Here is a 19,195-nt window from a genome sequence, read left to right as displayed (position 1 = left end):
CTCAGAACATGGGGACAAGCATCTTTAAATAGGCTGGTCAAAAAAAAAAATAGTTTGGTCCAGGTTGGGTCTCATTGGAAGGAGATATTGAGGAAGGACTTGAGGAAGTCAAGGGATTTGTCCATATGATCATCAGCAGGATGGGTGCCCAAGCTGCACAAAGGCTCTGTAAACAAGAGTGCTCACTGTGTTTAAGGAACATTAAGGAGGCTCAAATGGCTGGAACCCAGGGAGCCAGGTAAAGACAAACAGGAGATTTTGGAGATCTATAAGGGGCTAAGACAGGTAGGACCTTGTCAGTCACTGTAAGGACTTTAGCTTTTACTCTGAATGGAATCAAGAGGCATTGGAAGGTTTTGAGTATGGTCAACATGATCTTTTTAAAAATGTTATTTATTTATTTATTTATTTATTTATTTTGAGAGAGAGAGAGAGAGAGAGAGCAGGGGAGGGGCAGAAAGAGAGGGAGAGGGAGAATCCCAAGCAGGCTCCACACTATTGGTGCAGAGCCAGATGCAGGGCTTAATCTTACAAACCATGAGATTGTGACCTGAACCAAAATCAAGAGTGGGACGCTTAACTGACTGAGCCACCTAGGTGCCCTTAATTTTTTTTTTAATTTTTTTAATGTTTATTTATTTTTGAGACAGAGGGAGACAGAACATGAGTTGGGGAGGGGCATAGAGAGAGGGAGACACAGAATCTGAAACAGGCTCCGGGCTCTGAGCTGTCAGCACAGAGCCCAATGCAGGGCTTGAACCCACGAACCATGAGATCATGACCTGAGCCAAAGTCGGACGCTTAACCGACTGAGCCGCCCAGGCGCCCCAATTTTTTTTTTTTAATCATCACCCTGGGTATTGGATCTGTAGCTCAGGAGAGAGGACTGAGCTGAAGGTATAATTCAGATTCATTAGCATATGTATGGCATTTAATAACAGAACAATGGAAGAGATCATGTCAAGAGTGAGAGAGAAGAGGTCCATGGACTGAGCTTGGAAATCTCCAGTTTGAAAGGGTCAGAATGAAGAAGAAGAATTATCAGAAAAGTCTGAAAAGGTACAGCCAGTAAAGTAGGAAGAAAACTGGGCAAGTATGATCTCCTAGAAGACAGATGAAAATCTTTTCAATGGAGAAAAAGAAACAAGACTTAATGTATGATTACTTTTACAGCTCAACTGCTTACCTTTTTCACACTGACCCAATGAATGATTGTCTTTTTTAGTGCTCTAAAGTTTGTATACCTCTTCCATACACTGTATAATTTTGTACTCAAACAGTACGAGGTAAGGCATCAGGTATTAAGTTCACTGTTTTCCAGATGTAAAATCCAAGGTGTAGAAAGAGTGACTGGCTTTCAATTCCCCAATTTCATACTAGAAAAAGAGAAAGAGCCAGAATTAAGACAAAGTCTTCCAAGTCTAGTCCAGTGTTCTTTCTTCTACCATACGGCACTGGGAAACCTGACTACATTGTTTTGGGTCCATTTAGGATTAGCCTATGAGTTGTTGCGGATTGAGGTGCCTAAGAGATTTCTAACCCTAAGGGCATTGGCTAAACTCCTCTGTAAATTCTAAGTGCCTACTTTGTTATTCTGCTTGCCTGAAGGGTCTCTACTCTTTCAATGCTTATAAAATGTCCATGAACACACAAATAAGTTTAAAATGTTAACTGAAACTTCCAGGTAGTAAGTGCTAAATGCATCCCTGCAGAACAAGGCTGATCTTGACCTGCAAGGGGTTGAGTGGAAGCTTTTTTCCTGGTCAGACTACACTTGTTCAAATATAGGCTCTACTTAGTACTGTGTACTGGATTGGAGGAAACTTACTTAAATCTGTACCCCAAAATTCTCATCTGTAAAATGGAATAATGATAATAATAATAATAAATGGAAATTCATAGAAGTTTGAAATAGTGAGAACTGATACAGTATATAGATTTAGAATGGATCTAGTGCAAAATAAGCACTCAATAAATTTTAGGTCTTGTCATTTCTGTTTCCCTACAGTTAATTAGTTCCCTATGTAAAGTTTGTATTCAGTGTCTCATAAAAGATCAAAAAAGGGAATAAATGAGCAAAGGGTTGATCAAATGGTATTGTTGCAATACTTTACAGAAAATCAAGAGATACACTTCGTGCCACTTGTGTCCAAACCACCTGAGAGAAAGGAATTCATATAAGGAGAGTTTACTCGTGCTCAGTCTTGAAGCAAGGATGACAAGCCCCAAAAGGGAAGGGAAGGTGGGAGATGGAGCAGGTAGAAATGATGTTTGAGCATCCATAAATCCATAAATGCTGAACACGTGAAACCTGTCTTATAGTTCTGCCTCTGCTAACACACAGGGGAGATATATCTGGAGGTCATTGAAACTTGGGACAGAAAGGGTGTGAAGAAATTAATCCATGAGTCTCAAAATATAAGTTAAGTGATTTGATTTAGCTTCCTTCCACAATCCCCAGAAGAAGAAAAAAATGCCCTTTCTCTGTACACAAAATAAGTACAAGTGTAGGAAAGAAGTAAAACAAACAAACAAATAAAATCCAACAGAGTGGGATATTTATCAGTGAGATAAGGGGAGAAAATGCACCAGGGTATAATGTAAATTAGACAATCACTCCTGAAAACTCTGAGGGGTGATTATTTTATCAGTTAATAGCAGTGCCATTTTTGTTTCTGATAAAGATTCTTATTTCATTCTTGTTATATTTCTACACCCAAAGCATAGCTTTGGAGAAATAGGAAACTATATTTACATTCAAGCCTATCATTTCCTGTTAGATAATTTTATTCTTTTAAAAATAAATCTCCTGGGTCCCACTTTTCTTATCCACAATATGAGATATTATCCCAATTAAGAGAATTGTTTTGAGGATATAAATCTGAAGTCTGTGAAACAACCCAGAAATGTACCTTCCCAATTTAAAGTTGTGGTGTCAAGATTTCCTTCATTTCCTTTAATGAATAGCAAATCTGATTTTTATGTTTTAAGTTCTAGCCCAAATGTTAAGTAAATAACTAAATAAATAAATATTACAAATCTTTATGAACTTTTCTAATTAAGTTCAGTCTTACCCTCTATGCACTCAGTACATTTCTTTCCTTTATTATAACATTTATTAAGTGGAATTAAAATTATTCATGTGTCTGTATATAAGGTGAAGTACATAGTGTAAGCTATAGAACTTAGCTATGAATGATTAAGTGGAAAAAAGTGGATAATTAATTCATAGAATTTGTTCCTTCTTGAAGCTCTATTAAAAAGAAAGAGGGGCTCCTGGGTGGCTCAGGTCATGATCTCAGGGCTCATGAGTTTGAGCCCCATGTAGGGCTCTGTGTTGACAGCTCAGAGCCTGGAGCCTGCTTTGGACTCCAGGTTTTCCTCTCTCTCTGCCCCTGTCCTGCTCATGCTCTGTCTCTCTCTCTCTCTCTCTCTCTCTCTCTCAGAAATAAACATTAAAAAAAATTTTAAAAAGAAGGAAGGAATGAGTTTTAAAGGAATAAACTCATAAATCCAAAGGAATAAAAGAAGAGAAATAAGCAATAAAAATTGGAAAGTCTAAAGGTATTAAAAGAGTGATAATTGACTTATACGATCCAAGAAGTGTTCATTAAAATGCAGCAGAGAGACTCAAGAAAACCTCCAGACCTCTTCCCCATCTCAATAGGTAAAACATAAGCAATAGGCTTTGGAAGGCATTAGAAGTTTCTTCTCTGGGGAAGATGACAAGTTCCAAAAGGAGGTAGGGGGACAAAAGCTAAAGATACTGCTGATTTGGGACTTCTTTATATAATGCCCTAGTCACATTACCACAAAATGAAACTTACAGTCAAAAGCTCTAATTCAAAGAGAATTTCTACCTAGCTTTTTATTGCCCTGTCTCAAATACAGGTAGACAGTCAAGGATCATCCTGTATCTGCGGAAATTCTCTCACATGAAAGAGATCAAAACAAAGATGGAGCACCTGGGTGGCTCAGTTGGTTAAGCATCTGACTTCCGTTCAGGTCATGATCTCATGGTTCATGGGTTGAAGCCCCATGTTGGGCTCTGTGCAGACACGCTCAGCGTCTGGAGTCTGCTTCCAATTCAGTCTTCCTCTCTCTCTGCCGTCCCCTGCTCATGCTCTGTCTCTCTCAAAAATAAAATAAAAAACATTAAAAAAAAAACAGAAAAAGCAACTTTGAGAAAATAGAGATTATGCATAGCACAGAGATGAAAACTTCTAAAAATGAGCTAGCAACAATACCTTCAGAGGAGTAAGAAAAAATATACTTGTGAAAACAAGAGTGCTATAAATAAAAGAACAGAGTGCTATAAATAAATAAAAGAGCAGGACATTCAGAGGGAAAAATAATCCTCTTAGAAATTAAAAATGTGTTGCAAATATTAAAAAGTAAATGGATGGATTGAAATATAAAGTGGAGAAAATCTCTCAAAAATTAAAATCAAAGACTTCTAATGGAAAGTAAAAGAAAAAGGTATATAAGGATATTAAAGTCATTCTAGAAAGTCTAACAGTCAAATTAAAGCAACTCCAAAAATAGAAGAAATGAATACAATGAGGATATATTATCCAGATATATTTAAAGACCTCTTTTAGGATTTGAAGAATATAAATTTTCAGACTGAGAGATTCTATGACTTTCTGAAAAATGGGGCAAAAATAGATCTGCCTCAAGATACAATCTAAGAATGCTAGTGTGAGGTATGGACCAAGAACTCCTAAAACCCTTGTAATTTCGTAAGTGATAAGAACACTAACAGCATATTTTGTTTTAATGAGCGGACTCTGGGTGGGATCCTGGGTGGCTCCTGGATGAGAGCTTGTCACCAGAAAGGCCAAAACATAGTTAGAAGCTTGGAATTTAAGCTCCCCCACCCCACTTCTCTAGAGAAGGGAGAGGGACTGGAAATGAAATTAATAATTGATCATGCCTACATGATGAAGCCTCCATAAAAATTCCAAAAATACAGGGTTCAGTGTGCCTCCAGGTAAGGGAACACATCAATGCTTGGGGAGGGTGATGCACCACAACTCCACAGGGACAAAACTCCTGCACTTGGGACCCCCCCCCACACACACACAACCTCCCAGACCTCATCCTGTGTATCTTTTCATCTGACTATTCTTCTGTGTTCTTTATCATATCCTTTAATAAACTGATAAACATAAGTATTCTGCAAGCCACTATAGAAAATCAGTTGAACCAAAATAGGGGAGCATGGGAACCTCAGCTTTGTATTGGATCAGTCAGAAGCACTGGTGACAACCTGGACTTGTGACTGACACTTAAAGTTGGGGGTAGTCTTGTGAGGCTGAGCCCTTAACCTGTGGGATCTGATGCTACCTCCAGCTAGATGGTGTCAGGATTGATTTAAATTATAAGACATCCAGCTGGTGTCATAGATTATTTGTTGAGAGGGAAAAAAAAACAACACATATTTGGTGACCATAAGTGTCAGAGGTGAAGTGTTCTGTATGAGTAATAAAAGAAGACACTTATGTTTTCTAATATAACTGGGGATAAGGAGAAGATTCTAAAAGCTTCTAGAGAAAAGCAAGGCAAAAACAAAATTAAAAATCAAATTTTCTTAAGTCTCCTCAACATTTAAACTACAAAAAATGATTGAACATTACCTTGAAAATTCTGAAGAATGACTAACCTTAATAAAAAATTTCTATACTCGACAGAAATATAAATTATGAGTGAAAATAAACTTAACAATTTCAAGTATTCAAAATTTCAAAAAATTATCTATGAATCTTCTCTCCAAAAGTTATTGAAGGATATAACTCCCCCAAATGAGAAAACAAAACGCAAAAAGAGAAAGACAATGAGATTCAAGGAACAGGAGATCCCAAGGATGATGGCCAAGGGCAACTCAATATGATAGCTGTGTACCAGACCTCTTGAAAAAGGAACAAATCTAGATCGCAGCTTGCAGAAATCTCAAGAAGAAATGCCTCCAAAAAAGGTAAAATTGGTAGAATATATATTTAAGGAGATTTAGATAACTAGGGGAAGGTTAGGGATAAATTAGTGATGATGGAAGCTAAGCAAACAATAACAAAAATATGATTATTAATCTCATAAAAGAAAAAATCAAGAAAGTATAGGTTAGTAGGTACTATAGGTTTCAGTTCTGAAACATTGAATGCCAATCTAACCCAAAATATGGTTATGTATTGAATATATTTAACCATATTGAAATGATAGATGAATGATATGCATGTATATGTGCATGGAGGTGGTAAAAGGGAGGTTAAGTCAGTGGTGATTTCTAAAACTAAAAAAAAAAAAAATTAAGAAGTAGCAATACAAACATGGTATCCAGGTTTATGGAAGTAAATGCCAAAATGATAATGACGATGATGATGATGATGATGATAACTAAAAACGTTGAAAATCTCTGAGCATCTGAAAATTGGGATGGAGTATCAATTGGTTAGGAGGATGCTGGCTTTCAAATGTAGCTATAGAGAATGATTTGACTCTTTAAATTATGTTCATACATACCTTTGATTAAAATTAAAGGAAACTGATGGGTACCTGGGTGGCTCAACCTGTTAAACGTCAGACTCTTGGTTTCAGCTCAGGTCATCATCTTGCAGTTTTGTGAGTTCAAGCCCCGTGTCAGGCTCCGTGCTGATAGTGCGGAGCCTGCTTGGGATTCTCTCTTTCCGCCCATCTCTCTCTGTCCTTCCCCTACTTGTGCTATCTCTGTCTCTCTCAAAATAAATAAATAAACTTAAAAAAAAATAAAGGAAACAGAAAATGAGGCTACTGAACCATTTGGAATGCTAAAGAAACAGGCTTGGAACTATCTGGAGCTACACTGCCAGGGCCAGTGTCTCAAATCAAACATAAAGAGTATACAACACTGCCATAACATCCAGATCATAGATTACTGCTTTCACCACTGACATTGTGGTGGGAAAGACCATCAGCCCAGACTCTGGAGAAAGACTGCCATTTATTGAAGATCTACACACAGAAAGAAACAAGAGGAACAATTAGCCGTAAGCTAGAGGAAATACACAAACTTTTCCAGACATAAGCTTATGTATTAAAGGGGGGGGGGGACAAAAAGGAATACTAAAACACAAGTGTTTAAATGTCCAGAATAAGAAAATATACAGAGATGGAAAGTAGATTAGTGGCCGCCTAGAGCTGGGAAGCTCTGGAGCATGACTGTTAATGGTTGTGAGGTTTCTTTGCTGCTGATGAAAATATTCTAAAATTAGATTATACTAACGGCTGCTTAATTATGGTTGTACAACTCTGTAAATATACTAAAAAAAATTGACTTTTACAGTTTAAGTCAGTGAATGTTCTGGAATGTAAATTATATCTCAATAAATCTATGAAATATGGATTTTCTTTGACTACAGTACATTATTAGGTAGGCCAATACATATAGAGAATACAACAATGCAAAATATTTGCCAATAGATGTATGATTAAATTCCAGGATGATAATCTCAAAAGACTATTTTGAAGAAGCACTTTAACATACACTTGAAAACAGTTACAGAAATTTAATTAGTAAAACATTAGAGATGTATATATATATATGTATATATATATATATATATACATACATACACACACACATACACATGCACATACACATATACAGACATGATTCTTGGTATTTTTCTAGGAGAGTATAATATCAAGGGCATCTTTGTTTGTTGAGCCATTGTATATTAATATCCCTAACATGAACATAGATTTTTTATGAGGGCTTTGCTTCATCAATAGTAATGTTCTACTAGTTCCACTACCAGTACTGCCCTTGAGATTTGCTCTTCTTGCAACTTCTGTCATCTTGGCCATAGAAGGGACACCTGCTCAGGACCATGCACTTGCTCACCTGGCCCTGAGCCATACCCAGGGTAGATGCACAAATCCCATGCTTGATCATCTGTACTACACTTTCATCAGCACTGTCAATCCCCTGCTTTTCCTAGCCTTCTGCTGCACTCCACCCTAACAAAAGTCTGGTCCAAGATTTATATTGCTACCTTCTTTTACTCCTTTCTATAGCCAGAATGGGACTGGAGAATGAATTCATGGTCCCTAGCTTCAGGGGGTACTTGTTCCATGGTCCTTGCTCAGCTCCCATTTCCATTCTCTTCATCAAATATACTGAACACTTGTTGCTTCCAGAAATCCTATACTTCATTGCTACCTGCCTCCCTTCAACTCTTAGCAGAGGGCCATTCCTAACTAGTCCCTTCAAATTAAGAAGATAAATCATTAGCTTCCTCAACCGGCCTTATCCCTGCTTCCTCACTTTCTGTTCTTTCCCCACTAACTCTTAACTTCTCTACATCCACATTCATCCCTCTTAGCCTGTCTCCAAGATTCCTGGAGAAGTGTACTCTTGTTCAAAGTCAGCCTCTCCACCCATGATCCCTCCTGCCTCTCTTTCTCTGGGACCTTGCTTCATCTATCCCTCTTCTTGATCTAAAACTAACCACAATAAGGCCTACCACCAAAGGAAGTGCCAGGAACTAGATCGGGTACTGGAAACTCTCCCTTTCCCATGGTACTTCCCCAAAGTATTTTTGATCATTTTTGATCTCCACTCCTTCACATCCTGAAGAGACTTTCCACAACTCCACAACTTCCTCTAGAAAAGTCTATCTCCTATTATCATATCTAAACTTCTCAAACAACAGCATAAAACAAGTATCAGTTACTTCTTGTCCCATTTATCTTTCATCTCATCCCAAATTTGCTTCTTTTTTTTTTCCACCTAACTGATGCCACCTTTTCTAGAGTCAGGAATGACTGCCAACAAGCCGAGTCCAGCACTCATATTTCATGTCCCATGTTATTGGCTTTTTTGTTCCATTCAGTAGTCAACCAACCCTGTTCTTTAGGCTCTCCATTCCCTTAGTTTTTAATGCACTCCTAATTTTTCTCATCCACCTCTGATTTCCTCTTGTCTGCTTATCCAGTGGTTCCTTCCTCATCCTTCATCAATCCCTAAAATAATATCTGCCACCACTATTTGGGGGCCACTTTTCTTCTCTATCTTCAATTCTTTATCAATAATCTCATATGCTTTTATTAGTTTGGCTATCAACTAAAAGCTGATGAGTCTAAAATTTGAATATGCATCCAAGACTCTACACTCAGCTTCAGACTCACATAAACAACTGACTCATGGACACACCTACCTGGGTACACTAGTAGCCTTAAATACAGCATGTTCAAAACTGAATCCTACTCATATCTATTCTCCCATGCTGGCACTACCACATTACCCAGTCTAAATATGAATTGTCATTTCTTATTCTCCCCTCTTCCTCAATTTCCACATCTATATATTAAGTCTCTAAATTCAAATTATTTTCTCTCCTAACTTATTTATAAGTATAATTAATATCCATCTCTCTGTCTGACTTATTTTAGTTAGTATAATGAATTCAAAATCTGTTAGTTACTTTTACATTACAATTAATATTAAATATTAATTACCTTTAAAAGATAACTTTTACCTATAGGATAATGTCCAAAATCCATCTCTGGACATAAATAATCCTTTGTAACCTGAACTCTGGCTAGCGTTCCACTCTTGCCTCTGAATTTAGTATATTTATACACACACACCATATCTTTTTTGCCTGTATCTCTTTGCTTCTTTGTACCTTTTCTTTAGACTTTATCTCATTCATCTGTGGTATATCTGGCACATAAGTTTCAATGGATATTTATTGGAAGAAAAAGAGGAATAAAGGAAAGGAAATAGGAAATACAAACACCTCCCCACTTCCTGCTTCCTTTATGGTTCTCCTCATATCTAGCCAACTCATAACTTTTACTTAATAGTCAACTCCTGAATCACCATCTTCTGAATGTTTTTTTTAATCTCCTTCTCTTCTCAATGCAATTAAAAATCTTTCTCTTTACTCATAAAAATTAACATACATAACTCCACCATTACATTTAGCATATTGCATTACCTTTCTACCAGATTATGAACTCTTTGGAGGTAAAGATCAACTATGCATTCTTTCTTTCTTTTTTTTTTTTTTAACGTTTATTCATACATGAGCGGGGAAGGGGCAGAGAGAGGGAGACACAGAATCCAAAGCAGCCTCTAGGCTCTGACCTGTCAGCACAGAGCCTGATGCAGGGCTCGAACTCACTAACCATGAGATCATGACCTGAGCCGAAGTCAGATGCTCAACCGACTGAGCCACCCAGGCACCCCAACTATGCATTTTCTATGTGAGTATTATTAATATACTTTACACATAACATGGTAAATGTTTTTAGAATCAATGAATTAATAAATTTTATACATAATACCAAGACAAATAACAAATGAAAAGACTGAATGCTAACTTCAGAAACTTGACAAGATTCTCCAGTGCAGTGTGCTGTTGGAATATACTTCCACTGACCTCAGCCTGGCCCATGTTCAAGGGAAAGCTAAATAAGACATGAACAAGATAATTATGCATCACGGATGCACCTAGAAAACCTGTGTTGATTTTAAGATTCTAAAATTCCATATTTTAATGAAGTCTTTTAGAAAATAAAAACAATTGAAACAGCATAATATTAAGAATTTATTAGACTCAGAAAATATAATTTATGGCAATACCTGTTAGTCATGACAGACTACAGAAATAATAAACTAATGTATGCTTCAAAAAGACAAATAGATGGAACGTCTTCAGGCTCAATGTAAGTCATTTAAGATAACATTATGACCATTGATTTTATTTTTATTGCATCTCTATCATCAAAAGGAATTCCTGTGCTTGCTGGGTATACAAATTCAACGTTTCCTCAGCAGTTTCACTGCAACTTAATATTAAATAATGTACAGAAAAAAACCATATTAAAATTGTAGTTGTTTTTAATTATTTACTCTAATTTTGGCATGGTTATTATTCTTTACCCAGTGAGTTACTATAGGAAAAACAATTTATAATGCAATAAAAGAAAGTACTGGTAAGGGAAATTTCCAGTGTTCTATTATTTTAGCTGCCAAACTGTGCAGAACAGAACTAAACTTTGCCATCTTTTAAAAATAATCAGAAGTACCTGCAAGCAGTCTGAACACACTGTGCTTAAAACAGTCGATTTATGTTCCATTAATAGGTGATCCCTACCTTTGTTGTAGTCCAGTAGTCATTTTTAGGCTGGTAAATGTTTCTAATAGTGTTCTCCTTCCCCAGCCTTTTTTCTTTGCTAGTTGTTTTCTGTCTCTGTGTTTACCACACAGTAGCTCTCTAGTTTGGGAATTCAATGCCAATGCTATCATAGTAAATTGGAAGGAATAAATGGTTGTTAGATAAATGCCAAACTTTGAAGCAGGAACTACAACTTGATTTGATGGTTCACTGAGCATACCTTGGTCAAAATATGGATTGGCATGTGTTAGCTCTATAAAACTGAGTTCTTTACCTCATTACTTGCTTTCATACAATTGTCTGTTTTATTTATTGTTATCTTGTACATTTTTTCACTTTTTTTCAATTTAAATTTTAGTTAGATAACAAACAGTGCAATATTGGTTTTAAGAGTAGAATTCAGTGATTCATCCCCTACATGCAACACCCAGTGCTCATCACAAGAAGTGCCATCCTTAGTACCCATCACCCATACAATTGTCCTTTTAAAGTGAACTTTATGAAACAATAGAGTTCAGGCACCCATGAGTTTATTTAACGAATAAATCAGTTCATCTTCATCTTAGGCCCTGAGATGAGTCTGTCACAGAAGAAAAGTCTCATCATCTGATCTGTTTTCCCCTCTTTAACCACATCCTCTTTTCTGATTGTATCACTAAATGCTTTGAACTCCTGACTATTACTGTATAAAACCAATTACCCCTATTTTAGGTGACACAAGACAAGTTGTTTAAAATGGAATAAAAAACAAACCTAGAACCTACCAGAGGAAAACAGTGTTTGTTATTAGTTGACTAGTTTAAACTCAAATATTTATATCTGAAACCATGAAAATGATGTATTTTTCCACTCTAAAAGTACATATATTATTGTGTGCCTACTAAAACTCAGTATTACACTAATAGCTAGAACTGTAGCAATGAGTAATACTGCCATGATACCCATTCTTATGGTTAAATTAAATACATAATTCCAATAAATTGATAAATTCCATAAAAGGAAAAATAAAGAGTATATGATGGGCATCTAACTCAAGGCTGAGGGGAGGCTGGTCAGAATAGGCTTCCCAGGAAAATAAGAATAATTAATGTTAATATAGCAACTAGTTTATTGAGGGCCTGTTAGGAGGCATATGATAGCAGTGAGGTATTCCAGGTAGTGTCCAGGTAACAACCTGGACAAAAGCTATATGTTAAACTAGTCTATTTTAGGAAGGAATTCAGTATATGTGAAAGGTAAGGCACATGGGCTGAAAGACAAGAGATATAGTTAGAGAGGTAAGCATTGTCTTTTAGACAATGTCATGGAGTTAGGTTTTATCTAAAAAGTAATGAAAAGTGAACAAGGGTTTATGGAAGAAAATCATGTGACACACTCATACTTTATTAAGATGTGTGATAAATTGGAGAGGAAAGAGACCATTGTCATAATGCACTTAAGAGAAATGAAGGCCTGATCTTGGGTATAGTTGGTGGAGATATAAAAAAAGTAGATGAAATATGAAAGTATTTAGGAGGTAACACTGCCAAGGCTTGGTGATTAAGAGAAAGAGGAAGAATGTTCAAGTTTTTGGCTTGGGCACATGAGTTGGCAGTACTATCACCAGTTTAAATGTAGAAGTCAGGTAGACTGGAATTTATAAGTTTGAGATTGGAATATCTTGGGAAATTTGCATGGTGAAATCCAGTAGATGGCCTGAAGCTTATGAGAACAATCTGGTTTGTAAATACAGCTTTCTGGGTCACTTATAGACATGGTTAATGTACACTTCTGGGGTAAGCAAAAATGTGTATAGGGTCAGAATAAAAAAAGGTTGAAATAGAACCTTGTGTCCTGCAACTTTGGTGAATTCATGTATCAGTTCCAGTAGACTTTGGTGGAGTCTATCAGGTTTTCCATGTATAATATCATGTCATCTGCAAAAAGTGAAAGCATGACTTTATCTTTGCCAATTTTGTTGCCTTTGGTTTCCTTTTGTTGTCTGATTACTGATGCTAGAACTTCCAACACTATGTTAAACAACAGCAGTGAGAGTGGACATCCCTGTTGTATTCCTGATCTCAGGGGGAAAGCTCAGTTTTTCCCCATTGAGGATGATATTAGCTGTGTGCTTTTCATAAATGGCTTTTATGATGTTTAAGTATGTTCCTTCTATCCCGACTTTCTTGAGGGTTTTTATTAAGAAAGGATGCTGAATTTTGTCAAATGCTTTTTCTGAGTCGATTGACAAGATCATATGGTTATTTTCTTTTCTTTTATTACTGTGATGTATCACATTGATTGATTTGTGAATGTAGAACTCACCAAACTCCACACCTGAAGAACAAATAACCCAGTGAAGAAATGGGCAGAAAACATGAATAGACACTTCTCTAAAGAAGACATACAGATGACCAACAGGCACATGAAAACATGCTCAACGTCGCTCCTCATCAGGGAAATACAAATCAAAACCACACTGATATACCACCTCACACCAGTCAGAATGGCTAAAATGAACAAATCAGGAGATTATAGATGCTGGAGAGGATGTGGAGAAATGGGAACCCTCTTGCACTGTTGGTGGGAATACAAACTGGTGCATTCCGGCCACTCTGGAAAACAATGAGGAGGTTCCTCAAAAAATTAAAAATAGATCTACCCTATGACCCAGAAATACACTGCTAGGAATTTACCCAAGGGATACAGGAGTGCTGATGCATAGGGACACTTGTACCCCAATGTTTATAGCAGCACTTTCAACAATAGCCAAATTATCAAAAGAGCCTAAATGTTCACAACTGATGAATGGATAAAGAAATTGTGGTTTATATACACAATGAAATACTACATGGCAATGAGAAAGAATGAAATATGGCCTTTTGTAGCAACATGGATAGAACTGGAGAGTGCTATGCTAAGTGAAATAAGTCATACAGAGAAAGACAGATACCATATGTTTTCACTCTTATGTGGATCCTGAGAAACTTAACAGAAGACCATGGGGGTGGGGAAGGAAAAAAAATTAGAGAGGGAGGGAGGCAAACCATAAAAGACTCTTAGAAACTGAGAATAAACTGAGGGTTGATGGGGGGGTGGGAGGGAGACGAGTGTGTGTGATGGGTATTGAGGAGGGCACCTGTTGGGATGAGCACTGGGTGTTGTATGAAAACCAATTTGACAATAAATTTCATATTAAATAAAAAAAGAACCTTGTGGGACACCAAAATATAGGAAAAGCAGAGTAAGAGAAATATACAAAAGATTCTGGGCAGGTATGGCCAAAAGGTAAAAGGATGAAGGTGTAGCATCTTGGAAGTGAAAGGAATATACATTTTTTTTTTACTTTTTCAAGAGAAGAGAAATCAACAATGTCAAATATAATAAAAAGAACAAGAAATATAATGAATGGAAATGTGCAGAGTTAGTAATACCATTGTACATTTATAGTTGTACGGCTAGATTTTTTTTCACTTCCTTAGTACATTAATCATCATCTTTTTCCTCCTGTCCCACCTGTCGTCATAATCATCTGCTCTATAAAAAAAGTACTGCCTCAGTCTTGTGTCCAAACCTACAACCACATTCTCCAACCCATAACATCTCAATGTCAGACATATTTTCCAGGAACTCTCTTCCTCAGGCTTAACCTCTCATTTTTATTCTTACAGAATACTAGTTTTCTAGTTTCTGGTTAAAGAACAAAATGAGCTTGGATTAGTAGAAAACACGCTTCATTTGAGTTTAAACATGGTTGCCAATTCCAATGAGTTTTAGAATAACTATTTTCACCTATCTTAACAATTTCTGAGGTAATAAATCAGAACATTCATACCATCAAGAAGATAGTCCCAAATAGGGAAAACACTTTTTTAAGCTGGCGCATTTTATTGTTTTGATACAAACAATTTTAATACAAGTATACATTTTAGAGTCTATTCTCTGATATGTCACCTTTCTGAATTGCTGTACACAACCTGTGTGTGATATAGTCTTTTCGATGGTTTTAACATATTATGATCAACATCAATCCCTATGTACTATATAAAATCAAGTAGTATATTGAGGAGAAAAAAAAAGATCACAACATTTTAATAGTTTTACCCTGACTCCAGGGAATAATGATGAGTAGTCTTTGCAAAGATACGTTACGAAAAAATCTTTGTACATTAGCAAGAAATGCAGACTATAATACTAGATTTTGTTTAGTGATAAAGAACTCATAATATACAAGATTATAAATATGTAAATACATTGGAGACTCATTTAAAATTTTAGAACTGTACTTATTCATGAAACAAAATGTTCTCATGTATTTTTCTTATTAATGTCTCTAGTTATATTTGTACATTCAGCTACATGCCAGACACTTATTATTTGATGACAGGAGATACACTTAACACATACAGTATAGAAGTTCTTTCTTTGGCTATAAAAACCACTTGCAAAAACGTGATATTAATTTTCATAGTGAACATTAGTTGGAAGTAACAACAAAATGTCTGTGATGCAGCTAAGGGAAAAAAAAAACAGATCTCAATGAATCTACAGTTAATGTTAATAAAATCGCCTTTAAATCTCTGTATGCATTGCCTTTTTTTGGTAAACTTTAATCATTTTCTGAACTTTATTCACCTGACAGGATGATGGGCTGGAGATGTAAAAGGATATAGGAAAAAATTAAAGTTTTTCCCTTAAGAAAAGTTGTGATGCCATCTCAGGAGATTGGGGCAGCAGCTCTAAAAAAGACTTATCTTATTCAGGAGGGTCAGAATGAAGTAAAGGCTAGAAGAGACTTCCAGCTATTCCAGAGTACTATCATTATCCCTTTTAGGAGCAAAGAGACAATACAATAGAATACAGCCATCTCTGTAACACTAAAATTAGATGATTACGTTAATCAGTGTAATATGTTGGTTAAACAGACAGTCTGATACCACTCAGTGACTTTTCTGTCTTTCTTATGCTTGTATTCTAAGGGTTTGCCATAGCAGGATGTTCATGTGAGTAACAGGAATGTGTAACTCAATTATGTGTCTTCACGAGGCTATTATTTATTGATATTTATTGAACATGTTTAAGATTTTCCACTGACCTACTCTATGCGCTGAACTTATCATATTACCAAGACCATCTTTATTGTATTTTTCTTTCAGAAAAAGTCACTGGAAATGTTTTCAATCAAAGCCAAGTAAGGTGTCTTCCTTCGTTTTCCTTCCTTCCTTCTTTCCTTCCTTCCTTCCTTCCTTCCTTCCTTCCTTCCTTCCTTCCTTTTTTTTTTTTTTGTCTTAATTTTGAATAACCATATGAATTAAATACAGGTTAAAAAATAACATGAAAGTAGCATTGGTTAGCATAAAATGGGTGTTTTCATTTGCTTAATATTCAACTATTCATCACATGATCTCAAAAAAAAAAAAAAACAGTGGGGTGATATCTCTTCTTTCCCATATGCTAAGTACCCTGCTCTAGGTACGGGTGCCATGGATACTGCTTGCTGAGCTCATGCAGACCTTGACTCTCCAGTGTTTATAGGGAATTGATAGACTGAAACTAAATGTTACACAACAGAATGTTGTGCTTGCTGAAAGCCTGGCAGGGCAGACATGACAGAAGAACTCCTTGTCCCCTTCTGGGTGTGCTCTGATAAGATTAGATAGAAAAAGCCACTATCGGTCCATTTACTTTTCACATCGAGGGCAGGAAAAGTTGGGGGAAAGGAAGGGTCATGCAGAGAATGGGCAGGTGAAATAGATCCATAAACCTTTAAGAAGAAAGATCATAATCAGAATAATCTAAGAAAGCAAACACATTTATGAAATCTCGATTCTATTAGCCTTAAAAACCACAGTCTATATAGACCCTAATCTCTTGGAGTTCAAAGACTAGACTTTATTCACTTTAAGGTTTCCCAAGTTACCTAGTAACAGTAGGTTACCTGCCTCCAGTAGGTTATCTGTAATCATTTGTTGAATTAAATATGTGCCTTTTTACCAGTTTCCTTCCATTTCCTTTACCAAGAAATGAAATGCCCACTCTACCAACTGCCTATAGGGAAGAGTGATTTTTCAAAATAACCAGCAGGACACTGGCCTCAACCATCAGAGTGGGCTTTGTTGATGGCCTAGGTGTGAGGTGGTCCTGGGACCCTCCTGCAGGGTGGGTACCATCTACAGGTGGCAGGGAAGACCCAGGTGAGAGGGATGGGAACTGAGGCAGTGAAGGAACAAGAAACTAGCCGGCCAGTAGTGATGTTTTTGAATATTTTAAAAGCTGTTATGGACACACTGTCACAGATGAATTGAATAGCGACCCTGCCTGCAGGATTTAGACAGAACCTTCCTATGATGCATTAACATCACAAACTTTAATGTTTCTATCAAGAAACTTTGGCCAGATCCTACCATATTTATAAATGGTCTCCTTGCAAATTTCAAAAACTTGGTGACAGAGTCATTAGGTGAGTAAGATAATTAGCTTTTTCAGTGAACCAGATTGCCACTGAATATAGAACTACCCCAGGACCCAATGTGCACTCAGAAAACAAAGCTGCCATAAATGAAGAGGAGTAGCCAGGACTGACAGAATCAAGTCAGGGTGCTATGTTACACTACAGACAGTATGTGCTAAACTGTCTCAAGGGTTGTCCAATTAACTTCATATCTAAGTCCCCTTAGAAAAGTAGAGCTTATACTTGTCTCTAGAAAAGTCATTTGGTTTAAATAAGGCAATGTCTAGAAATTTATACAAAATCTGGATAATTGAACAAGGTAGCTAAAGACCCCTCTTCTCATATTGGTGCATAGTTTTTCTGTCATGTGAATAAACATGGCCCCAAAACTGGGTAGTTGGTCATTAGAATTGCATGCTGCCTGTGTTCTCTCAAAAAAACATTTTGTGAAGTTTTCTCCATTGCTGTCTACAGGGAGCAGGCTACCGAGAACATCTTGGAATGTGTACACTTTCCTTATATTTTATGTCTGTGAAGGGTCTTCCTTGGGTTATGAGTTGAATTGTATCCCACCCACCCCCCAAATTCATACATTGAAGTACTAACCCCCAATACCTTAGAATGTGACTGTATTTGGAGACAGGGTCTTTAAAATGGTAATTAAGGTAAAATGAGATCATTCAAGTGAGTCTTATCCAATCTGGTTGGTGTCCTTAGGGTAAGAGGAGATTAGGACATAGATACACACACAGGAAAGAAGACCATGTGAAGACACAGTCAGAAGATAGCCATCTACAAGCCAAGGAGAGAAATCTCAGGAGAAACCAACCCTGCCTGCGTCTTGACTAACAGCAAGAAGCTCAGTGTCTAAGGGAGTAATTTTGCCTTCCAACTTGATTTTATATTTTCTTTGCTTAAAGCTATTATTCTTATTCTTCATAGTAAAACCAGAGTTTGCCCATGTAAAAATGTGTACACTTAAATGTATGATTTTTAAAGCATTCATCAAACATCTTATAGATATGCACAGCTATCTACAGAGCATGTTTACATTCATGAATATTAAGATGATTAGTTATATTTTATTCTCACAGCATCTTATCAAGTGACCATGGAGAAAAATTAAGCCAAGAAATACTGGTCTGGAGATGAGGGCATGAGTACCACTCTGCTGCTAGAATGACCTCATTGCAAGAGGCTCCTTTAAAAATCACTGTTGTTTTTAAAGACATAGACATAATTTATGATCCTAAATAGACATGGAAGGTTCACAGAGTGACACCAGGAAATTCAGGTGAGGGTGGTTTGTCACGTTTTGAACTTGTGAATGTTCTACAAGGCAGAGCAGGTGCTGACAGCCTTTAATGAAGTACTATTTATATGATTGCACTTTGAAGAAAAAAAAAACCACATTGGAATGGAAAGAAATGGGACACAAACTGATCCTGGTCTTTCAAAAATCAAGTGCTGAGATATTTTAAATGGGATGGCAAAAGGAGAAATCTGCAGTTGAATGGCTATTTCCTCTGATTATGAAATCCGTTAAAACTCCTTATCAAGCTAGAAAAAAACTAAGTCAAAATATTTTTAACATTTTATGGAG

Source organism: Acinonyx jubatus, chromosome B3, assembly GCF_027475565.1.
Source record: "Acinonyx jubatus isolate Ajub_Pintada_27869175 chromosome B3, VMU_Ajub_asm_v1.0, whole genome shotgun sequence".
NCBI lineage: Eukaryota > Metazoa > Chordata > Mammalia > Carnivora > Felidae > Acinonyx > Acinonyx jubatus.
Note: the sequence above shows the minus strand (reverse complement) of the source record.